Genomic DNA, 20,832 nt, shown 5'->3' with positions numbered 1-20,832 from the left:
TCCCCCACTCACACTCTGTCTCTTTCTCTTTCAAAAATAAACATTAAAAAAAAAAGAAAACAATGTACATACCTTAATTTAAAAATACTGTATTGCTAAAAAATGCTAAGCATCATCTGAGTTTTCATTGCATCATAATCACTGATCATAGATTATCATAACAAATACAATAATAATGCAAAAACATGAAATATTGGGAGAATTACCAAAAGTGCACAGAGATACAGAGTGAGCAAATACTGTTAGAAAAAATAATGCCAATAACTAGTTCAATGCAGAGTTGCCACAAACCTACAAATTGTAAAAAATGCTGGATCTGAAAAGTGCAATAAAGGGAAGCATATTAGAATGAGGTATTTTTGTATGTATTAATAAAATCTAGATAGTAGTCAAACTTTTGCTGATAGAAGTTCAAGAACAATAAGAAAAATTTGGAGACCCTGATCTAAATCAGAATTGTTTTTTGCTTGGACAATTGAAATAGTTTCCTGATAGCTAGCTATCTAAAATATACATACAATTCACAATTTTAACCATTTTTAATTGTATAGTTTTGGGGTGGTTGTGCACTATCACCACATCCATCTCCAGAAGTTTTCATCTTCCAAAACTGAAACTCTATACCCGTTAAATACAAACTCCCCATGCTCCCCTCGCCCTATTCCCTGGCAACTACCATTCTACTTCCTGTCTCTATGAGCTTGCTTATTCTAGGTATCTCCTATAAGTAGAATTATAAAATATTTGTCCTTTTGTGAGTGGCTTATTTATTAGCATAATGCTTCATGGTTCATACATTTGTAGCATGTCAGAATTTCCTTCCTTTTTAAGGCTGAATAGTATTCCATTGCATGGATATACCACATTTTATCTACTCATCCATCAACGGACACTTGGGCTGCTTCCACCTTTTTGACTAATATGAAAAAGGCTGCTATGAACATGGGTGTAGAAATCTACATCCCCTTTTGCCTCCCCCTCTATAGTCCTTCTCTGCAACTGTAGTCCAGGCAATCCCTTTAAACGCACAAGCATGGTAAAATCATCCCTCGCTTTAAATTTACTAGTTTCCCACTGCTCTCAGGCAAAATCTTACTATCCTAGTTTCTCGAACACACATTGAAGACGCCTGCTGTTTCTTCTGCCCTAACATGCTTTCCTCTCTGCTTCTCTAAGTTGTTTCTTCCTTCTCTCCTTTAGGACCTCAACTCCTGTTCTATTTCCTGGGCAAATAACTCCCTGATCACCCTCCTACACTAGGTCAGGGAACTCTCCCCCTCCCTCTTTCACTTTCCCCTCCTACCACTTGTCACAATTGGCACTATCTCATCGTGCGTATTTGTGGCAATTTTATTGTGTTTCCACTAGAGAATAAACCCATGAGAGTGAGGGCATTACCCTGTTCCTACAGTGCCTGTCAGGACGTGGCATCCAGTAAACACTCATTATTTGAGTAATCTATTTCAATAATAAGTCTGTGAGGACGTAGCTAACCCCTCCCGCCCACAGGCCAAGCCACAGTGGAGGATAGGGGTGGCCCTGCAAGCTCCGGCCGACTGTCTTTAGCCCCCACCCTAGAGGTCCCACAGGGAGGTCCTCGGTGCCTGGGGTAGGAAGCTCAGGGCCGCCCCCTCCCGGCTCGCGCAGCGGGGATCAGCTCCGAGCCCCAGGGTCCGCCTCCACTCCGGCGTCCGCCTGGGGCGGGGGCGGGGCCGGCCTGGAGACGTCACTTCCGGTGTACACAGCCGGTCCGGGCGGTGTGCTGGGGGCCGGGGCGCGTCGCAGGTGAGGAACGGGCGCGAGCGGGCACTCCGTGGCGCAGGCGGGCGGGCTGGTGGGTGGCCGGTGGGCTGCGGGCCGGGACTGGCGACTGGACGAGCTCGCGGACAGCCGCTCCGCTCGGGGCCGCGGGGCCGTGGGCTCCCGCCCCTTGCCCGTCCGCTGTGGAGGACGCCGGGCTCTGGGGGCGCTGGCCGGGCGGACGGAAGCCCGGAGGGGCCTCATGGCTCGTGCCCGGGACTGGGGGCGCCGGGGTACTCCGCAGACGCTGGACGGGAGGGGCGGGGGGCGCTCCCTCGGTCCCCCGGGGCCGGGGAGGTCGGGCTGGCGCCGGCGCCCGTTCCCGGAAGCCGGCGGAGCGGTCCGCGGAGGCACGGCGGCCTGTGGGCGTCCGGGGTCCGCCGAGACTGGCTGGGGACGCGGCCCTCACGCCGCCCCGCGGCTGCCTGGCCGGCTGCGCGCACCTTCGCGGCCGTGCGGGGCCACCGAGGGACACGATTTTCCGGCCCCGCGGAGCCTGCTGGCGCAGTCGAGCCGGGGGAGGTTCTGCGGGGACCCGGCAGGGCTGGGGGCTGAAGGACCCACGCCTGTGGGGCGAGTGCAGGGTCAGGGGTGTGTCTTCCTGCTCCGCGCGGTGCGAGGAAAGAAGCACGCCTGGTTGGCATGATAAGAATTCTGTTCATACTCCTCACAAAATTTGCCAGGTGAACACTCAGGTTGGGGGACCCCGATTTGAAAAAAGCTTGTTCCCGCACCGTCACCCCCATTATAAAAGCAATTCATTCTCCTCACATTCAAGACAACACAAAAAGTGTTGTGACAATACTTTTTCAAATGACAGTCATCCGCCAGCCTGCCACTCAGTGACGATCATTGCTAACATTTTGATTATGTCAGTAAATACAACGCATTTCACTTGTATTGTCACTTCTGTGGACTTGATTGCACACCGTAATTTAAAGCCTTGCTGGTACATAGGTAGATTGTTCCCAGTTGGTCACATCACAAGATAATGTTGTCAAAAGGAATCGTCTGATTGTTTTAGGATAAATTTACAAATGAGGTCAAAGGTAACCTTCGTGTAAAAAATCGGTTATATTTGTTTCCTTTATTGACAAGTTGGAAAAATTCTTCTCCGTCCCGGTGTTATAAAAACTTCCGTTCATTTTGCTTCTCATTTCATGGTTTTATTATGATTATTTTTTAAATTTCAGTTTAAAAATTGCTACTCAAAATTTCGTTTTGGTGTAAGATAGAAAATATTTTCCAAATGGTTAGCTGACCCAGTTTTATTGAATAAGCTATGACTGCCGTTTTATCATATTTTAGATCTGAAGTTCTCAGTATGTGTTTATAAGACACTACTCACAAATTTGATATGTAGATTTTGTGAAGACTGTTTTTAAATTTCGTTCACAGTATCTTTTCTTTTTTCTTAATAATTTTCCTTTACAAGGCTAGGAAATATTTCGTGTTTGGGTGTGGTTTGTTTGTTTTTTTTTTTTCTTTTCTTTTTCTCTTTAAAAATGAAAAGTTTAGTTTATTGTTTCATTTGCTTTCTTGCTGACAGGATAACAAACTCCATATGAAGAGTTCAGGTTTGTTGTGGCAACTTTTCAGTCTGGCATTTGAGATTCTAATCTTCCTCTATTTTTGCACACGAATACGTAGGTTAGCATTGGAGACCAAGATAGAAAAGCTCTCAGATTCCCTTGGCAAGCCTTGATTTTTCAATCTAAAATTATCTCTGGATTTTTGGAAGACAGCATGTTTTAAGCATCCTTTAAAAAAAAAATTTAAACAAGTTGCATATGATTCTGCTGAAATCTTACTAAATGTTTATTCTATTTCAATCCCGGAGCCTAATACACCAGAAGCTTTATGTCAAGTGGTGCTTCCAAGACTGTAGGAAAATAATCATATGTAAGAGCTAGTCGGCTGGGGCATCCCATGGGTTGGGTGTCCACTCTCTTTCTTTCCCTCCTGAGACTTCGTCCTTAGTGGAAAATGATGACCTTCCTCTCTGGACAAAGAATGTTGGTTTGAGTAAGGAATAGCTTTACTGTGGAGTTACGGTGGGGCCGGGGAAGGGGGGTGGGGGGTGCCTTTTTCTCTTAGTATAAGTTCACTAAGAGCCTGAATGAGAGGGGTTGTGTTTCAAATGTGTTTATCTCTAGTGAAACTGCTCTTGAGGCCCAATCGATAGATGCAGTGGCTGCTGCTTACTCATTTCCCTTGACCTTGACCATAAATATTTGGCATGGTAAGCCAGATTTTCTTGCTGTTGTCAGTCTCCTCTTGGTCGGCCTTTTTGACTTGGAGCTATTGTAGCCCTTTTCTTAAACTTTGTGACTGTGGTTTTTCACTTGTCTTTGTTGGTGCTCGTCCCACATCTGTCTATGAGCATTTTCCAAGGCCTAGCTTCATGCCTCTACCTCTTTTCCCCCAAAACAGTGCTTCTTTGCACTCATGCAGTATGAGATCTAGGCAGAGAAGCACTTCACCCCCTCACTCCTGTCTCCATACATTGACCCCAACTCAGACTTTACTGCAAGTCATTTCCGTACCTCCAACAGACCCCTGGTCATGTTCTCCAGTCTGTGCTTTCTCCAGGTGAGGGAGCCCTTCACTGCTTCCCAAGGTGGCCTGTCTTTCATGACTGTAAGGACCTATCTCATTCCATTTTCCTTCTTGATTGGAGTTGTATTTGCGGTTTGCTTTCTGTCCCTTTAACATGATTTAGATTTTGTATGTTTACTCTTAGGGACTTCAGACATAATCTGGTCCTACCCTGGATGAGAAAGATGAGACCCAGTGATTTTATTGATTAATTTAGTCAACTCACATTTATGAGGTACTCACAGTGTGGGCCAGTTACTGTTGTGGAAAATTGGAATACAGAGCTGAAAGGCACAGCCTGAACAAGAAGGCCAAATAAGCAATTGCCATAAAGTGTCATAAGTGCCTAGAAGTGGGGGACACATGATAAGCTCCACCAGGTTTCAGAGATCTTGCCTGTCCTGTTCACTGCTATTATCTCCAGGACCTAGAACACAGTGTTCTGGGAACAATCAAGTGTTTGTTGAATGAATCAGTGATCATCTGTGAATGAAATGAGAATAAAAGAGCTGTCTATAGAAAAGATGTAAACCAAGAGACAGTTTTGTAAGTGTAGTTTGGAGAATTTCAGGGAAAACTTTAAGTTCAACCAAAATGACCCAGCTATAACCCCAAGAAGGCATGATTGGAATGTGTTTGTAGCCAGAATTGCTTAAACTTAATTTTGTATCCTCAGAAGAAAGACCGCATTTCTAGGAGAGGGTTGGGATGGTGTCTGTGGAAATTGGGGTGGTGAATCCAAGAGAGGAATTTGGTGATAGGTCTGTAGGACTGCCTGGGGACTCTTGCCAGAGGAGCTGTGTGCAGTCCTTCAGTGAGCCTCTGCACCATCAAGCAGATGGGTGCATCTCTGTTGATGCCTCTACCCAGGAGAATCTTTCCCTTGCTTTGCTTCCATTCTCCTGATACCTTCTGATTAGGACATGGCTTCACATGGAGATTTCCTGCCAACGAGAGATTATGAATGGCTGAGAGCTCCATATGCAGACTGCTCGGATCAGATCCTGGTCTTGGGGTGCTGGCTAATCTCTGTTTGCCCTTCTGTAGAATGGGGATAATAGTAGTACTTTCCTTTTTGCTGCCTGGCATCTGGTAAGTGCTCAGTAAATATTAGCTTTCATGGGTATTTATAAACTTAGTAACTAGCCCTCTGGTTCATACATAGTCATCTTTGAGTTTAGGTGACCTGAATCAGTTGCCCTGGACCAGCTTGCTCCTGGGTGCACTGACAAAACCTAGAACCAAAAGGGGTAGCCGTGATAGATACAATTTTCCCAAACCGTTCCCCCAGAGAATCCACCTGCAGTTGTCAAGGAAGATTCCCTGGAGGATGGGCTTGAGCTGCATACTGTGGGAGAACGTTAGTTCGGCACCACAGTGAGGGGAAAGGACTTTTAGGAAGGGCCATGACAGGCACAAAGGTGTAGCGGTGAGCAGGCTGAGGTATGTGAGCTATAGAGTTTTAGGGTAAAGGGTAGGCAGGTACGAATAAGGAAGTAGAGGGAAATGAGATTGGAGAGGAAAGTGGAGCCAGCTCTGGAAGAAACAATTAAGAACAATATGTAACTTATTGGGCACTAACAATGTGTCAGGTATTATGTTAATCCCTTAGACTCACTGTGGTAGCCAGGTTTGGTGCCATGTGTCTTGTGTATATTATCTTGTTTAGTCTTTACAACAACCCCCTGAAGTAGAGAGGTATATTACAGGAGAAGTAACATGTGGAATGTCAGCTGGTCGGTCTCTGCCTGGTGGGTGATTCAGTCTGCACATCTCTGCAAGGCTAACACTTGGTATCTTTTGTACATTTAAAAGCCTTTGTGACTCATGTATTTCCTGATGAAGTCCACGCCCATCAAGGTCCTCTGACTTTATGAACCATCTTGGGTTAAAATGTGAAAATATGTGTATCTTAGCATTGAATAAAAAAGGGTGTAGGTGCAGATATGCATCAAGCTTGAAGAAATGTCATTCAGTGAAAAAGGCAAAATGCAGAACACTGTATATGGGCCCATTTGTGTAAAAAAAAGAGAGAGAGAGAGAGAGAGGTACACATGAAATGTTTTGTTTTTTGTTTGTCTAAGTAGGCTTCATGCCCAGCACGGAGCCCAACATGGGGCTTGAACTCATAAGCCTGAGATCAAGACCTGAGCTGAGATCAAGAGTCGGATTCTTAACTGACTGAACCATCCAGGCGCCCCATGAAATAGGTTTCTAAGTGTAGAAAAAAATTCCTGGAATGATAGAAAAGAAACAGTGGTTGCCTTTGGGATGAAGCCCAAGAAATCTAGGCTGTTAGACTGAACTAGCTTTTTCTCACATACTCTTTTGTGTGATTTCCTTTTCACTGTATATGTGTATTATATTTTCAATTAAAAGTTAATAAAAGCAAATTTTCAAATGTTTGCCATGTATGTAGCAGTCATTAAGAGGGGGAATGTAGCATAGATGTTGAGAACAAGGACTCTATCCAGACTGCTTGGGTTCCGTTCCTACCTCTGCCACTTACTAGTCATTAATCTCTAAGTCACACAGCCTCTGTTTTCCCCATTTTACCCTGTCTGAAAATGGGAGAGGCAGCATTAGCTATCTCCCGGAGTTACAGTGAGGTGTAAATGAGTCAGTACTTGTGAAGTCCTTAGAGCAGTTCCTGACCGATGTGTTTTGTGGTGGTGGTGGTGGTGGTGGTGGTGGTGGTGGTGGTGGTGGTGGTGGTGGTGGTGGTGTGTGGCCTTGTGGCCTTGTACTGTGCACTGCGGTGCATGTGAAGATGGGGCCACCCTGTTGCTGCGCACTTGCAGTTCATGCAGAAAGGGAAGCTAACAAAAAGCAATGGCAGAGGAGGCTGCAGGAGCTCACGACAGGCTCTGGGAACTGAAGGGGCCCATGATGGTTTCATCCAAACAGTGGATCTTAAATACGGGCGACTGCTAGAAAAAGTGAAATGAGAGAAAAGGGAACACAGGGACTTGTTTCAAGGGTGATCTGTGCCCTAGACAGACAGAGAAATGAGACAGGCAGGAGGCTGAAGGGAGCCTGAAATTGGGATACAGCGTGTGATGGCAGGTCGTCATTATATGGCCGAGTTTTTCTTAGCAGGTATAAAATAATGATATGATTTATAAATGACATCCTAGGTTTGATGAAATGTACCTTGATCTTTGGAATGGCCATGATGTAGGTGTTCCTGTGTAATTTATTTAATGAATCCCTTAATGCAGAATACGTGGGCTACTTCCAGGTGGATGCCTGTGGACAGTGCTGCCAGTGAGTGTCTTGGATACAGGCGTCTACATTTACTGAGTCTGTTTCTAGGATTCATTCCTAGATGCTATCACTTTTTTTTTTTTGTTAACTGTTTGACTATGTCCCTTGTGTCTGGGCCACAGTCTGATATGTGGTTTTTCAAATTGGTAGTTGCAAAGAGTGTTAATGGGATAGTTTTTTGAGTGCAGAATTAGATCTAGATATTACCTGGAAAAAAATCTAAATTTTCATTAGAAATAATGTTGGGATTAGGTGCTAGCAAGATGGTAATTACAATGGGGAACCTGGGAATCCCAGAGTCTTCCCCTACCCCACCCCCCAGGTCCTAGAGGTGGATGCCTGAGAACTGGCAGAGGAGAGCTGGCCTGGCTCCCAGACTCAAGTGCTGCAGGTTGCGGTAACCTGGGCAGGGAAGTCAAAAGTGGTCCCTCTCTCATGCTCCCAAAGACCTGTCCTGCCTCTGAGTCTCAGAGTAGCAGAGAATGCAGCCACATCCCTGTGCTTCATAATGTGAGTCAGTCCCCCTCTTCAGCCTAGTCCTGGCTCGTCTTCCTTCAGCTAGGGGCCGAAGGGGAGGGAGTGGTGAGCAGGGAAATGGGAGGAGCCTTGACCTTCCCTCTGAAGGACACAGGGCAGCCCTCTTAGTTTGTTGCCAGGACTTTGAGAGTTGGGGCCAGAGCAGCAGGAAGGTAAGTACTATTTTTGAAAAATATTGTAACTGTGGTATTTTGAGGAGGAAAAGTTTGCTTTTTTCACTGACAGTAGGGCAGTATGAAGAATTTCACTAGAAGATAAAATGCTTCCTTCTGACTGGTGCCCAGCCTCTTTCCGAGCGGATAGCTGCAGTTCCTGAGTGAGACTCAAGCTGTGCCAGGTACTGTGGTTTATGGATTTAGGCCTCCCCACTGGACTGAAGAAACTGAGGCACAGAGTTCAAAGAAACTGAGGCATAGATTAGTAAGTGCCATTCACTCAACTGATAATTACTGAGAACAAAGATGCATATCTAGGTCAGTCTGACTCCCAAACCCATACAGATAATGACTTGCACTTTGTCAGTGCCTGTTTCCAGGAAATCTCTTTGTATTGGAGCATCTTACCTACAAGGTAAAAGCATGAGCTTTTTCTCCCATTAGGTTGGAAGCTCCTCAAGAACAGGAATTGTGTCTGTTTCATTCATCACTGTATCCCCAGTGCCTGGAGCGGTGTCGTGCACATAGTAGGGCCTCAGTAAATGCTCGAGTATGTGAGGGCTCATGGCCTGGAGAAATGGCAGAGCCTGGAAGTCAGTCTGGTGGTAAGCCACTGCAGGCCTGCTCTACCGCTGTCTTCCCTGCCTGGGGAGAATGGGAGGGATGGAGAGGAGGCTTCTTAAATGTCCTCACTGCTAATTATTTGACCTGCTGGGATTTTGTGAGGTAGAATGGGGTCCCTCTGCCTTGACTCTGACTTGTGGTTCTTTTTGAGAGTTGGGAAGGCTTGCTGGGTGTGCAGAATTGAAGGCAGTGTTCCCAGCTTGGAGGCAGGAGCTGGGTAATTGTCCACTGATAAAATTTTTCAAGGGTGCCTTAAATTTTCAGAAACGGTCCTGAATCTGAAGCATATTTATCTAAAATCTGTGTAATTCCTCTCCATAGTAAGAGAAATAATTTATAGATTACAGTTTGATTTACCCATTTGTATATGAGTTTCTTAATAAATACTTGTTTTTCCCCATTTGAGGTTAATTTTAAATAGGTTCCACAGTGCAAATTGTTAAGAATGAGTAGCACTATTAAGTTTTCTTAAATAACTTTCTAATGGGTACATCAATTTTCATTAGTTCAGCTTGCTTTTATGTTAGGAAACTTTGCGAATAACAACTGCTAAAACTAGGCTCAAACAGCTGAGTGGATCAAGGCTTTTTCACGTAATATACTAATAAAAATAAACTAGAGATTTTTAATAGGTGTAGATTTGGGGGACCATTTTAACAATTTGGGTTCAAAAAATTACATCAGTGTTTGTGTTTTTTAAAAAATGATTGACTTTAGTCAACTATACTTCAGTTTAGAAAAAAGATGGACTTTAGGTCATTCTCCTTGACTTATACCCGAATTTCTATCATTGGCAAAATTTGTTGTTGTGAATGTTTTCATTGTGCTCAGCTGCATTTGATGTGAAAAAATTTTTTTCAATACTTTTTATTTAAAAAAATTATTTAATGTTTATTTATTTTGAGAGAGAGCATGTGCAAGCAGGGTAGGGGCAGAGGGATATGTAGAGAGAATCCCCAAGCGGGCTCAGCGCTGCCAGCATGGAGCCAGATGCAGGACTCAAACTCATGAACCGTGAGATCATGACCTGGGTCAAAATCAAGAGTTGGTCACTTAACCGAATGAGCCACCCAGGTGCCCCTGATGTGAAAAATTTTAATGGCCCAAAACCATTTTAGTTTATAAATAAAAACCTGGTTTTACCTGAGCAGACTTTCTGAGAAGTTTCAGAGCTAACTGTACTTATCCTTTGGTGATGTGTGGTAGTTATTTGTAGATAAACCTTTTCTTGGCAAGGCTTTGCCAGCTGCCCCCACCCCCTGGTTTTCCTTCTTTTGAAGACTTCTGTTGAATAAAGTTTTTTTGGCTCAGAGTGTTCCTCTAATAAAATTCTTTCAAAAGTTCTATCCTTGTTTTGTTTTAAAGGCAACAGCTTTTTGAGTTACTCTTTTGATTTTATAAGACTAAACACAAGTCTTAGGATACAGTAGGTTGATTTATTACGAAAAAATTCAATACCTAGCTAGATCTCTCCTCATGAGGACCCATAATGGATTTTTTTCCCATTAAATTTTCACCATTTTTCTTGGTATGAAACTGAATATATGGTGATTACCATCCATTTCATTGACGTTTCTACTTATTCATATGCTGTTTACAAAAATAAATTAGTCTTGGGGCGCCTGGGTGCCTCAGTTGGTTGAGTGTCCAACTCTTGGTTTCGACTCAAGTCATGATCTCACAGTTCATGGGATCAAGCCCCATGTCAGCTCTGTGCTAACAGTGCTGAGTCGGTGTGGGATTTTCTCTCCCCCCCCCCCCCCCCCCGCACTCTCTTTCTCAAAATAAATAAATGTAAGCTTAAAAAAAATAAACTAGTCTTTGATCTTCCTTTCTCTCCCCACCCCCAAAATACCCTCAATTTAAGCAAAATTGCCCTTCATCTATATGACTATGTAACACATTTGGCCTTTTTTTTTTTTTTTTTTTTTTTTTTTTTTGCCTGTGCTATTTTGAAACTGAATTTCAACTCTGTTGACTTTATGGTTAGAAAATTTTTTTCTTCTGCTTAAATTATCAGTTGTTTGTAGATTACTAAATAAAAAAAGCTCTTCAGACCCACTAATGATAACTTGCTTTGTTATTGTAGAGGAATGTCCTGTTTTGTGGTGATAAATGTTACAGTGTTACAGAGCAAGTGTCAGGACAGGAGATAGTCAGACATCACCGTGTGGAGACAGTTAGTTCCCCTCTTAGACCAGAAGCTCCTGACCACAGGCACTGATATCCTGGGTTCCTGGAACACTCAGGCACCATTCACACACAGGGTTCAAGGTGTTGCTGTGGGATGGGTATAGTAACATCTTTATTTTAACTATTGTAAATTCGAACATTGATTAGAGTTTCTATTTAGTAGGGTTTTTTTGTGGTTTTTTTTTCTATGTCCTTGAGTTTTCATAGCTCACTTTAGGATACATGAACTTCGGATTTTGTCAACTGATCAGTTATTCAGTAAGTTTTTGTTTTGCATTAACAGTTTTAGTAGTCATTTCTTGAACAGAAAAAAAAATAATCTTGGCCTCAAAACTTTTTCACTGACATGTTTTACTCTGATAGAACTTTAATGTTTCTGGAGTTTTTGCATGATTCTTTAAATTAACATTCTTTAACTAATTAACATTAGTTCCATGGAAACTGTGTCTGTATAATAGGCTAGTGTTCAGTTTTGCACATATTTTTATTTGGGGGCAGTCTCCTGGGCACAGAAATAATCTGGGCTTGGTGGACCCAGAAGTGTCACTTCCTTTCCTCTGGCTTTGGCTCTCCATGCCTGCCTTTCCATTTTGATGTTTTAATGATACCCTCCCTGCTCAGTGATTTGTGTTCAGGAAGCTAGGCAGTGATTACTTTTGTTTCTGCTTTGCGAACTTCCTCCCCCACTTCCTATTTTTACCGAGCAACTACAGGAAATGAGGCAGCTCCTGGCTGGCTGCTGCTAAGCACTGATTTGGGGTGGCAGAGGACAAGGCCTTAGGGCCTGAGCCATTTAAAACATTTTCCACCTTAGTCTTTTCGCTACCTCTTTCCTGTAGGAATCACAGGAACCTGATTTTATGATTGGGTTGAGATGATGACGTGTCCGCCTTCCCCTTGGTGTGGTGTGGTGTTGCTCAGTAGGAGGGCAGCGCTTCTGTGCAGTAGGTGAGAGGTTTTCTCCATTATAACAGTAGGAGCGGGACGTCGTGGCCCAGCTGCTGTCCTGGGTGAACAGTCTGGCAGAAGCAGAGGGTGGGCTGAAGGGACCTGTTCCAAGTAAGGCTGGAAAGGTGGGTTCTGGTCACTTAGTGGGAGCCTTGACTGGCAGGCTCGGAGGGGACTAAAGAGCCCTGTCTGCTCTCTGAGATCTTTGAAGAGTGCCTCAGCCTTTGTGGTGTTCTCCTTCCCCTGAACTCATAATGGTGTTTGTTTTTTAAGCCACTGTTTAGCATTTACCCACTTGTTTTCCCATGATAACTCTTACTGTATTGTGGACCTGTGATAGCTTAACTTATGTAGGAAGTGTGTGTCCTCTTCCCAGAGAGAAGTAACTTTTTACACATAAGGTAACTTGAACACGGAAGGTGGACATCTTGGGTTGGGTAATTGTCTTTGGATGAACAAGGGAGATGCCCTGTGCATCATAGGATAGTTAGCATTTCTGGCCTCTACCCCCTAGCACTTGCCCCAGTTGTGATGACCAAAAAATGTTTCCAGACATTGCCAAATGTCCCCTGAGGTGGTTGTATGTGTGTGTATGTGTGTGAAGTATCCTCTCCTCCACTTGTTGAGAACCACTGTGTTAAAGGATTGAATGCTGACTTCTACTTTTGCAAAATGGAATAAAATACAATGTTGGGTTCCAACGCTGAGGTACATCTTCCCTTCTGCGTACTTCAGTTGAAAGAGCTGGGTCTGAGCATCTGACAGCTTGGCTTCTGGTCCTCACGGCAAGCATTCTCTCTCAGTCCTGTCTTGCTTGCTCCAGAAGACTACTGCATGTATAAAGAAGAAAATGAGAGGCATTTAGAGGCTACTGCATGTAGCAGTAACAATAGCTAACATTTATGGAGCAGTTGCTGTAGACAAGGTGAACAGAATTGGTGGGATTGAATGTAAGGGATAGAAAGCAAAGGGACCAGGACAGGGCCCACGTGGGGCAACATCTTGGGTTTAGGCTCATGGCTGGAGGTGCCTTTAACCAAGACAGTAAATACAGCGGGAGGAGCAGGGAGTGGAAGGATGACTAAGCATAGTTTGAAGGACCTGAGGAGATGTCTCATGGGTCTAGTCCTGGGAGGGAGAGAGAGAGAGAGAGAGAGAGGGAGAGAGAGAGGGAGAGAGGGGTCTTGACCGGAGTTGAATGTGGGTGTCATCAAGAATAGATATGGGTGTGATCTCCTAAAGAGAAATCTCTTTACTTTTCATTACTCCAGCTCAACTTCCTGTCACTTCCAAGACTACAGCTTTAAGCCATATTCTCTAAGAGTGATAAACAGAATGTTGCCGTCTAGATATTTGACAGAGGTGGGATAGTGCGGTGGAGAGCTCCGCCTCTGGCAGCAGACTGCCAGGCCCCAAACCCAGTTCTCTTGGTGACTCCTACCTTAGCCACGTGGCAAGAACTTGAAAAACTCACTTAACCTCTTTAGATGCTTCACCTACCTCACAGGGTCATGGAGAGAATTAAATTAGATAATAACATGTAAAGCGCATAGCACAAAGCCTAGTATTGAATACCCACTTGGTTCATGTCAGCTGTTTTTATTTTAGGGTTCTAGCAAGGATTAAATGAGATTATGTAGCTAAAGCTTGGTTTAATGCTTGACAGATTGTCGGCGCTTGATAAATGGTTTGTTTTGTTGAGGAGTGCTTGTGTGAACATGACATGTCATCGGTAGTTGTGTTTTTGTTTTTTGTTGTTTTTTTTTATTTTATTTTATTTTTTTTATTTATTTTTGGGACAGAGAGAGACAGAGCATGAACGGGGGAGGGGCAGAGAGAGAGGGAGACACAGAATCGGAAACAGGCTCCAGGCTCCGAGCCATCAGCCCAGAGCCCGACGCGGGGCTCGAACTCACGGACCGCGAGATCGTGACCTGGCTGAAGTCGGACGCTTAACCGACTGCGCCACCCAGGCGCCCCTGTTGTTTTTTTTTTTAAGCAGAGCCTTATTTCTAGCACTTAACCACTGCCTCTGTCGGCAGCAACACTGACTGTATAAAAATCACCATTAAATAAATACTGAGGATGTACTGATCATTCATCAAATACCTGTTGAATGTTTACAGTGTACTTAGCACTCTTGAATATCTTGAATGAGCTCCATGATCCCGAGCGTTGGAGGTGGCAGGAAAACACGCAAACTGGTAGTGTGATGCAGTATGTTACAATACAGTAAAGATAATGCTAAGACGTGGGCAAAAACAGTGTGTTACGGTAGCACACAGAGGGACTCCTAGCTCACTTTTTGCCAAGGTGGCTTCCCAGAGGAGGTGATTTCTAAGTTAGACATCCAAGAGAAGTGAGTATAAACCAGGAGAGCTTTCCAGGCAGAGGGAACTGAGCACGTAGATGGTAAGAGGGAAGATGGCACAAGCAAGACCTGGACAGTGGTGGGCAGTGGGGTGGGGGAAGACAGCTGGGAAGCGTTGTGGACAGCCATAACTGATGTTAAGCAGCAGAGTAGATAATTAGATTGGCTCTAAAACAGTGACACAGCAACCAGAATGGAGAAGTCCAGGAGTTTGGAAGGAGGTTCCTGTGTCATTCCGGCAAGAGGAAAAGAAGATCAGAACTCTGGATCGGCAATAAAGATTGAAGAGAAAAGACTTGAGAGCTATTAAGGAGGCAGGAAGGGTACGACTAAATGATTAAGTGGCTGTAGAGGGGAGTGAGGAGTAGAGGATAGCACCCAGGCGTCTGGCTCACAGGTGGAGATGATGGATCCAGTAGGTAGGCGGTGATGACGTTCACTAAGACAGGAAAGGAGCGATGGAAGACGGGGAGGGTTGTTTGTGGGCACTTGATTTGAGGACCTGTCCGGAAGGTTGTTGAATATTTGGGATCAGGAGCACAGGAGAAAGATCTGGGCTAGAGAGATGGATTTGGGGATCCTCCCAGGGAGAGTATGTTGATAATAGAAACAGACAAGGCACAGCATAGAACTCTGGGGGAACCATAGTGCTTCAGGTCTGTCAGGGGACGAGTGGCTCAAAGAGGCCACTAAGAATGGCCAGGGGGACAGGAGTTGAGCTTAGGAGAGCTAACATCTCCTCAGTCAGCATTGCCTCACTCTTCTTAGTGTGATAACAGATAAGGGGAGCCAAAAAAAGTAGAGTCCTAGGACTCAGAGAACAAAGAACTGAATCTTTCGGGCTTTTTCTCTTGCCTGGATAGATATTTTAAATTCATGAATGTTGAGAATAAAATTCTTCAAAGCATTTTTCTGGAGTGCATTTCTAAATATGGCTTGTGTCATTCTGAACTGACAAAAAACATGGAAATGATTGGGCTTTGAACTTCACAGACAATAACTTCACTAATCTCCCTGAAGAATTTCCTGTGGCGTCTCCACATTATCAAGGGTAGATTTAGATTTACATTGTTACAGACTGGAGAGGAGAGAAAATATTCTGTATTTTTTTCTTTGAAGAGGGAATTGTTTATGGAGTGGTTCATGTTTTTTTTTTCTTTTATAACAGCTTTATTGAAATATAACTCACATACTCTATAATTCATCCATTTAAAATATATGATTCAGTGATTTTTAGTACATTCAGAATTCTACAGCCACCACCATAATCAATTTTAGAATGTTGTTATCACTCTAAAAAGAAACCCTGTACCCATTAGCATTCATTCCTTATTCTTCTCATCCCCCAGCCCTAGGCAACCATTAATCTACTTTCTGTTTCAATGGATCCGCCTATCCTGGATGTTTCATATTAATGCAGTCCTGTAGTATGTGGCCTTTTGTGTCTGTCTTCTTTCACTTAGCATAACGTTTTCAAGGCACATACGTGTTGTAGCGTGTATCAATGTTTCATTCCTTTTTATGCCTGAATAATATCCCATTGGATGGCTGCTAAATTACATCTTCTTTGTTCATTCATCAGTTGATAGACATTTGGGTTGTTCCCACGTTTTTACGATTATGAATAGTAAACTTCATATACAGGTTTTTTGCGTAGACATGTTTTTCATTTCTCTTAGGTGTATACGTAGGTGTGGAATTGCTCGGTTATGTGGTAATTCTATTTTTAACCTTTTGAAGTACTGCCAGACTGCTTTCCAGAGTATCTGCACCATTTTACATTCCCACAAGCAGTATATGAGGAGTCCAGTTTCTCCACATCCTCACCAGCACTTGGTATTGTCTGTCTTTTTTATGAAAGCCATCTCAGTTGCTGTGAAGTGGTATCATGGTTTTAACTTGCATTTCCCTGATAGCTAATGATGCTGAGCATCTTTTTGTATGCTTATTGGCCATTTATATATCTTTTTCGAAAGGTTCATCTACGCTTGATCATTAATTTTGGCAAGTAAATTAAGTTGCAAAACCTGACACTGAAAGAACAGATGAACATATTTGACTACAGAAATTAGGTGTGCATGCGTGTGCGTGCACGTAGTGAAAGATGCTGTAAACAGATATAAAAGATAAAGGACAGTCTCCCCAGAGAAATCACCAGCACTGTACTCTCCACCCACCTGTCCTCTTCACTCTCCACCTGAGCTTGAGAAACAGAGTGTTTGATGATCCTGTTACCTAGCTGTGACTTTGGAAGTAGGGACCATGATCTCTGCCTTCTTCCCTGTAGCACTTAAGTACCCAGATACTGCCACCACTGCAGGTTTCTGTAGAACAGTGGCCTGACAAGTTAGAGAAGTAGCTTGCCACGTGGATGAACATGTTGAACCATGTATCAGAATTTCCTTCCTTTTTAGGCTTAATGATATCCCATTTTATGGTGGTACCAAATTTTGTTTACACTCATCCATTGGTGGACATTAGTCTTATTTCCACCTTTTAGCTGTTATGAATAATGCTGCTATGAACGTCCGCGTACAAACGTCTGTTCAAGTTCTTGCTTTCACTTCTTTTGTTGTGTATATATCAAGAAGTGAAATTGTTGGATCTTATGGTAATTATACATTTAATTCTTTGAGGCACCATTGTACTGTTTCCACAGCGACAGTACTGTTTTATATACCCACTGGTGATGCCCAGGGTTCCAATTTTTCAATATCCTTGAGAACATGTTATTTTCTGTGTGGTTTTTTTCTTTTTATAATAGCCACCCTAATGGATTTGTGGTGGTATGTCATTGTGGTTTTGATTTGCAGTTTCCTGATGATCAGTAATGTTGAGCATCTTTTCATGTGTTTGTTAGCCATTTGTTTATTTCTAGTCACGTCCTTTGCCCGTATTAAAACTGGATTGTTTGGTTTGGGGTTTTTGTTTTTGTTTCTGTTTTGTTTTTTATTTTGAGTTGTATGTAGTTCTTATATATCTGGATATTAATCCCCTTTCAGAGGTATAATTTACATACATTTTCTCTCATTCTGTGGGTTGCCTTTTCACTCTGTTGATAGTGTCCTTTGATGCACAATAGTTTTAATTTTGATGAGTTCAGTTTGTCTGTTTTTTTCTTTTGTTGCCTATGCTTCGGTGTTTTATCCAGGAAGTCATTGCCAAGTCCAAGCTCATTAATTTTTATATATTTAATGAATTTTGCTCTAGGAGAGTATGTATTTATTTATTTAGTATGCTTAAATTGTCCCATTATTGGCCATTAATACAGCTTATTCTTCAGGTTGAGTCTGAGTCCTTTTGACAGGAGTCACATTAGAAGAATTCCTTGCTGCCTGGCCTGATAAGAATTCCTGGCTTATCGTTTTTGTTTCTGACCCCAGATCTAAAATAAGCCACTTCTTTAAGGAGCTCTGGTTTTGGGGGTGGGAAATCGTATTGGGGACATTCATTACAACTGAGATGTGAATCCTTCTAGGTCTTTTTAGTAAAGTAAACATGTACATTTTGGAAAGAAAAAGGTAAATCATGATTTCAGGCTAATATCTCAAAATCAGATGAATCGTTAAAGGATTTTTGTTTCTTTGATTTTATATTTGTGTCTGTTCTCCTTCGTTGGCAGTAACACCAAAGAGTTACAGTAAAAATACTGTTTTCAACTTGAAATAATCCTTCTCTGTGCGGTTATGCCACACTATTTGATAGTTTAGGTTCATTTTTCTGTTTTTTTTTATTTTTAGGGATTGTTTTCTTTTTGATTTACTTTTCTTTTTTTAGTTGTACAAAATATTTACTTAGTTCTAAAGATAAAACTATAAAGCAAGGTAGATTGAGAGAATGAATGGCTTTCTTCCATGCCCTTGTTTACTCTGTACCACATAGGTAACATTTTTATTGGTTTTTGATTTATTCTTCTATTGCTTACTTTAAAATACATAAGCAAATGTGTGTGCATATCTCCTGCATCCTACTCCACTCTCATTTTATTTTTCCCTTGTTTTTCATCTTAGCAATCATATTTCTTATTTTCTTTTTTTTTTTAATTTTTTTTTAACGTTTATTTATTTTTGAGACAGAGACACAGCATGAACGGGGGAGGGGCAGAGAGAGAGGGAGACACAGAATCGGAAGCAGGCTCCAGGCTCCGAGCCATCAGCCCAGAGCCCAACGCGGGGCCCGAACTCACGGACCGCGAGATCGTGACCTGAGCCGAAGTCGGATGCCCAACCGACTGAGCCACCGAGGCGCCCCTGTATTTCTTATTTTCAAGAATTCTTCCTTCTGCCTCCTTTATGGTTTGCTTGCTTTTAAGGGTGCATTATCTGATATCTCTCTAAGGATACCAGTTAAAATTTCTTTTCAGGGACAAAATCTATGTTTCTTCTGGAGTCCAATCCGCTTTTCATCCTAGGTGTCCTTTTGTGTCCTCTGGTTGTTAGGGGTTTTTTGTTTTTTGTGTTTGTTTTTCATTTTTGTTTTTTTAAGTCTACTGTCTGATGATCCTTATCAGTGAAAAACTGGGTTGATGATATATATAGGTAATTGAGAAAAGGTTCCTGTTTTTCCAGCAGTCCTTTTGCCATAGGAGGAGTTAGTTAGCTGATTAAGTGACCAACCATCAGAAGTATGGAGATCAAGTTGATGAACCTATTTCCCACTCCCTACTTCTGTACCTGCTGACTCAAAGCCAGGTGTTTATACAGCTCCTCCAGGAAAAAAGGCTCTGTCCCTCTGCCCGCCTTTGGCTCTGTGTGTTCTGGGAAGTGTTTAGCTCGGCTGTGGTCTGTTGTATCATATAATTCCCTCTGCCTTCTCTTCATCTTCTGGAAAGTGGCCAGCATTTAAATAGACTATATCCCTCAGCCCTACTCATCACTGTTATGTTGTGATTCCCTTGTCAATGTCTTTATGGTTACTTCATTAGGATTTGGGGCCAGTGGGAAGGTAAGTATGTGTGCCTATTTATTTAGCCCATCATTCTGAAGTGAAGCTACTTTGTGCCATACCGTTGCAGACAACAGGACTGCTTTTCACTCCCGTTTTCTCTGCTGGCTAATGACTGAAATGGATTTATAATTATTCTCTGTATTCCCGAATCATAGCTATCACATCGTTGAAACATGTGATGCCTCCTGCCCTAGGATACGTAGATTTCTACTTAGTTCCGGGGTTGGGACCTTTCCAGGACCTTTGTCTGTACTTTCCTCCAGCTGAACAGAGATAACAAGGCCTGCCTACTCTCACTTATTGTATGGGAATGACAATAACAAGTTCATCATTTAGTGCTCAGTATGTGCCAGGTGTCATTCTATGTGCTTTATGTGTATAAACTCATTTAACTTCATAACAGTAGTTACTGTTATTATCCCTATCTTACAGATGATGAAACTGAGGCACAGAGAGGTTAAAGAACTTGCCAAGGTCACATAGCTGGTAAGTGGCAGAGCCAGGATCCCACCCAGTTAGTCGGTCCCTAAGGTCACTCTCTTATCCACTGTACTCTCTATAAAGGGAAGCTTTTCAGATTTTCTCAGGCTGACCAAACCATTTTTGATATCAGTTAGGAGTATAAGAAAACTCTTTTTATACTTTGTCTAGTTTCAAGCATGTTCTTTGTTATTGTTTGAAATAGAAATTGCTGATGACTTTGATTGCAGAAAGGAAGGTTTTAAATGACATAATCAGGTCTGGGTTCAATTTTAATCTATTGAGAATTTAGCAAACTACTGTGGTGTTGAAAAAACGTGACTTATCTACTAAAATGTCCTCTTCAGCTATGTGTTTGTAAATCTTGGGCATCATTACAACTTATGAATAAAATACTTAAATCTTACAAGTCTTGGCTACAACTAACTACTGAGGTCTTTCACAATGTATATTGACTTCCACAATGCATATGAATAATGGATTCATAAGTGATTAATATTTTCCCAGTGAAAATTCTTTGTAAGAAAATACAGAAATGTCCTGAAATAGATTGAACATATTTTAGCCCTTCAGGCAGATAAATATGGGGTGAAAGCATTAGAAAAACATTAAGCGTTGAGAAGAATTTTATGTAAAAAGTAACAAAAGGGATATATCCAGGTGCTTCTGTGCATGTCTGTGTGCATTTTATACTTTTTATTGTGGAAATGTTCAGTCATACACAACAGTAGAGCAAATGGTTGATGGATCTCAGGTACCCATCACCCATCCAACAGTATTTTGTCAGGGGATGTTATCACTGCCGTGAAGACAACTCCTTAAATGGATGTCACCACCTTTCCTGCTTCTTAGCTCTTGGCAAAATCCTGTTTGAAAACGATAGAACCTGAGTGTTATTTCAATTCCATCATA

General features: G+C 42.6%; 1 protein-coding gene across 5 annotated transcripts in view; it reads left to right on the top strand.

Moving 5' to 3' along the window:
- The first annotated feature begins 1,685 nt into the window (after positions 1-1,685).
- The window catches only part of GARRE1 (granule associated Rac and RHOG effector 1), an 83,483-nt gene continuing 64,336 nt past the window's right edge, over positions 1,686-20,832 (top strand). The window contains exons 1-2 of one of the 5 annotated variants that reach the window (XM_023245827.2): positions 1,719-1,785; positions 19,873-19,926. The gene's annotated coding sequence lies outside the window, so the exon portion shown is untranslated. Of the gene's footprint in view, positions 1,786-7,171; positions 8,355-18,727; positions 19,927-20,832 lie in introns of those variants that run through there. The other 4 variants (XM_045047233.1, XM_023245828.2, XM_003997945.6 and 1 more) reach the window with 4 other exon arrangements.

The sequence above is a fragment of the Felis catus genome, chromosome E2 (assembly GCF_018350175.1).
Source record: "Felis catus isolate Fca126 chromosome E2, F.catus_Fca126_mat1.0, whole genome shotgun sequence".
In the NCBI taxonomy this organism is placed as follows: Eukaryota; Metazoa; Chordata; class Mammalia; order Carnivora; family Felidae; genus Felis; species Felis catus.
This window is presented reverse-complemented; position numbering and strand designations above follow the sequence as displayed.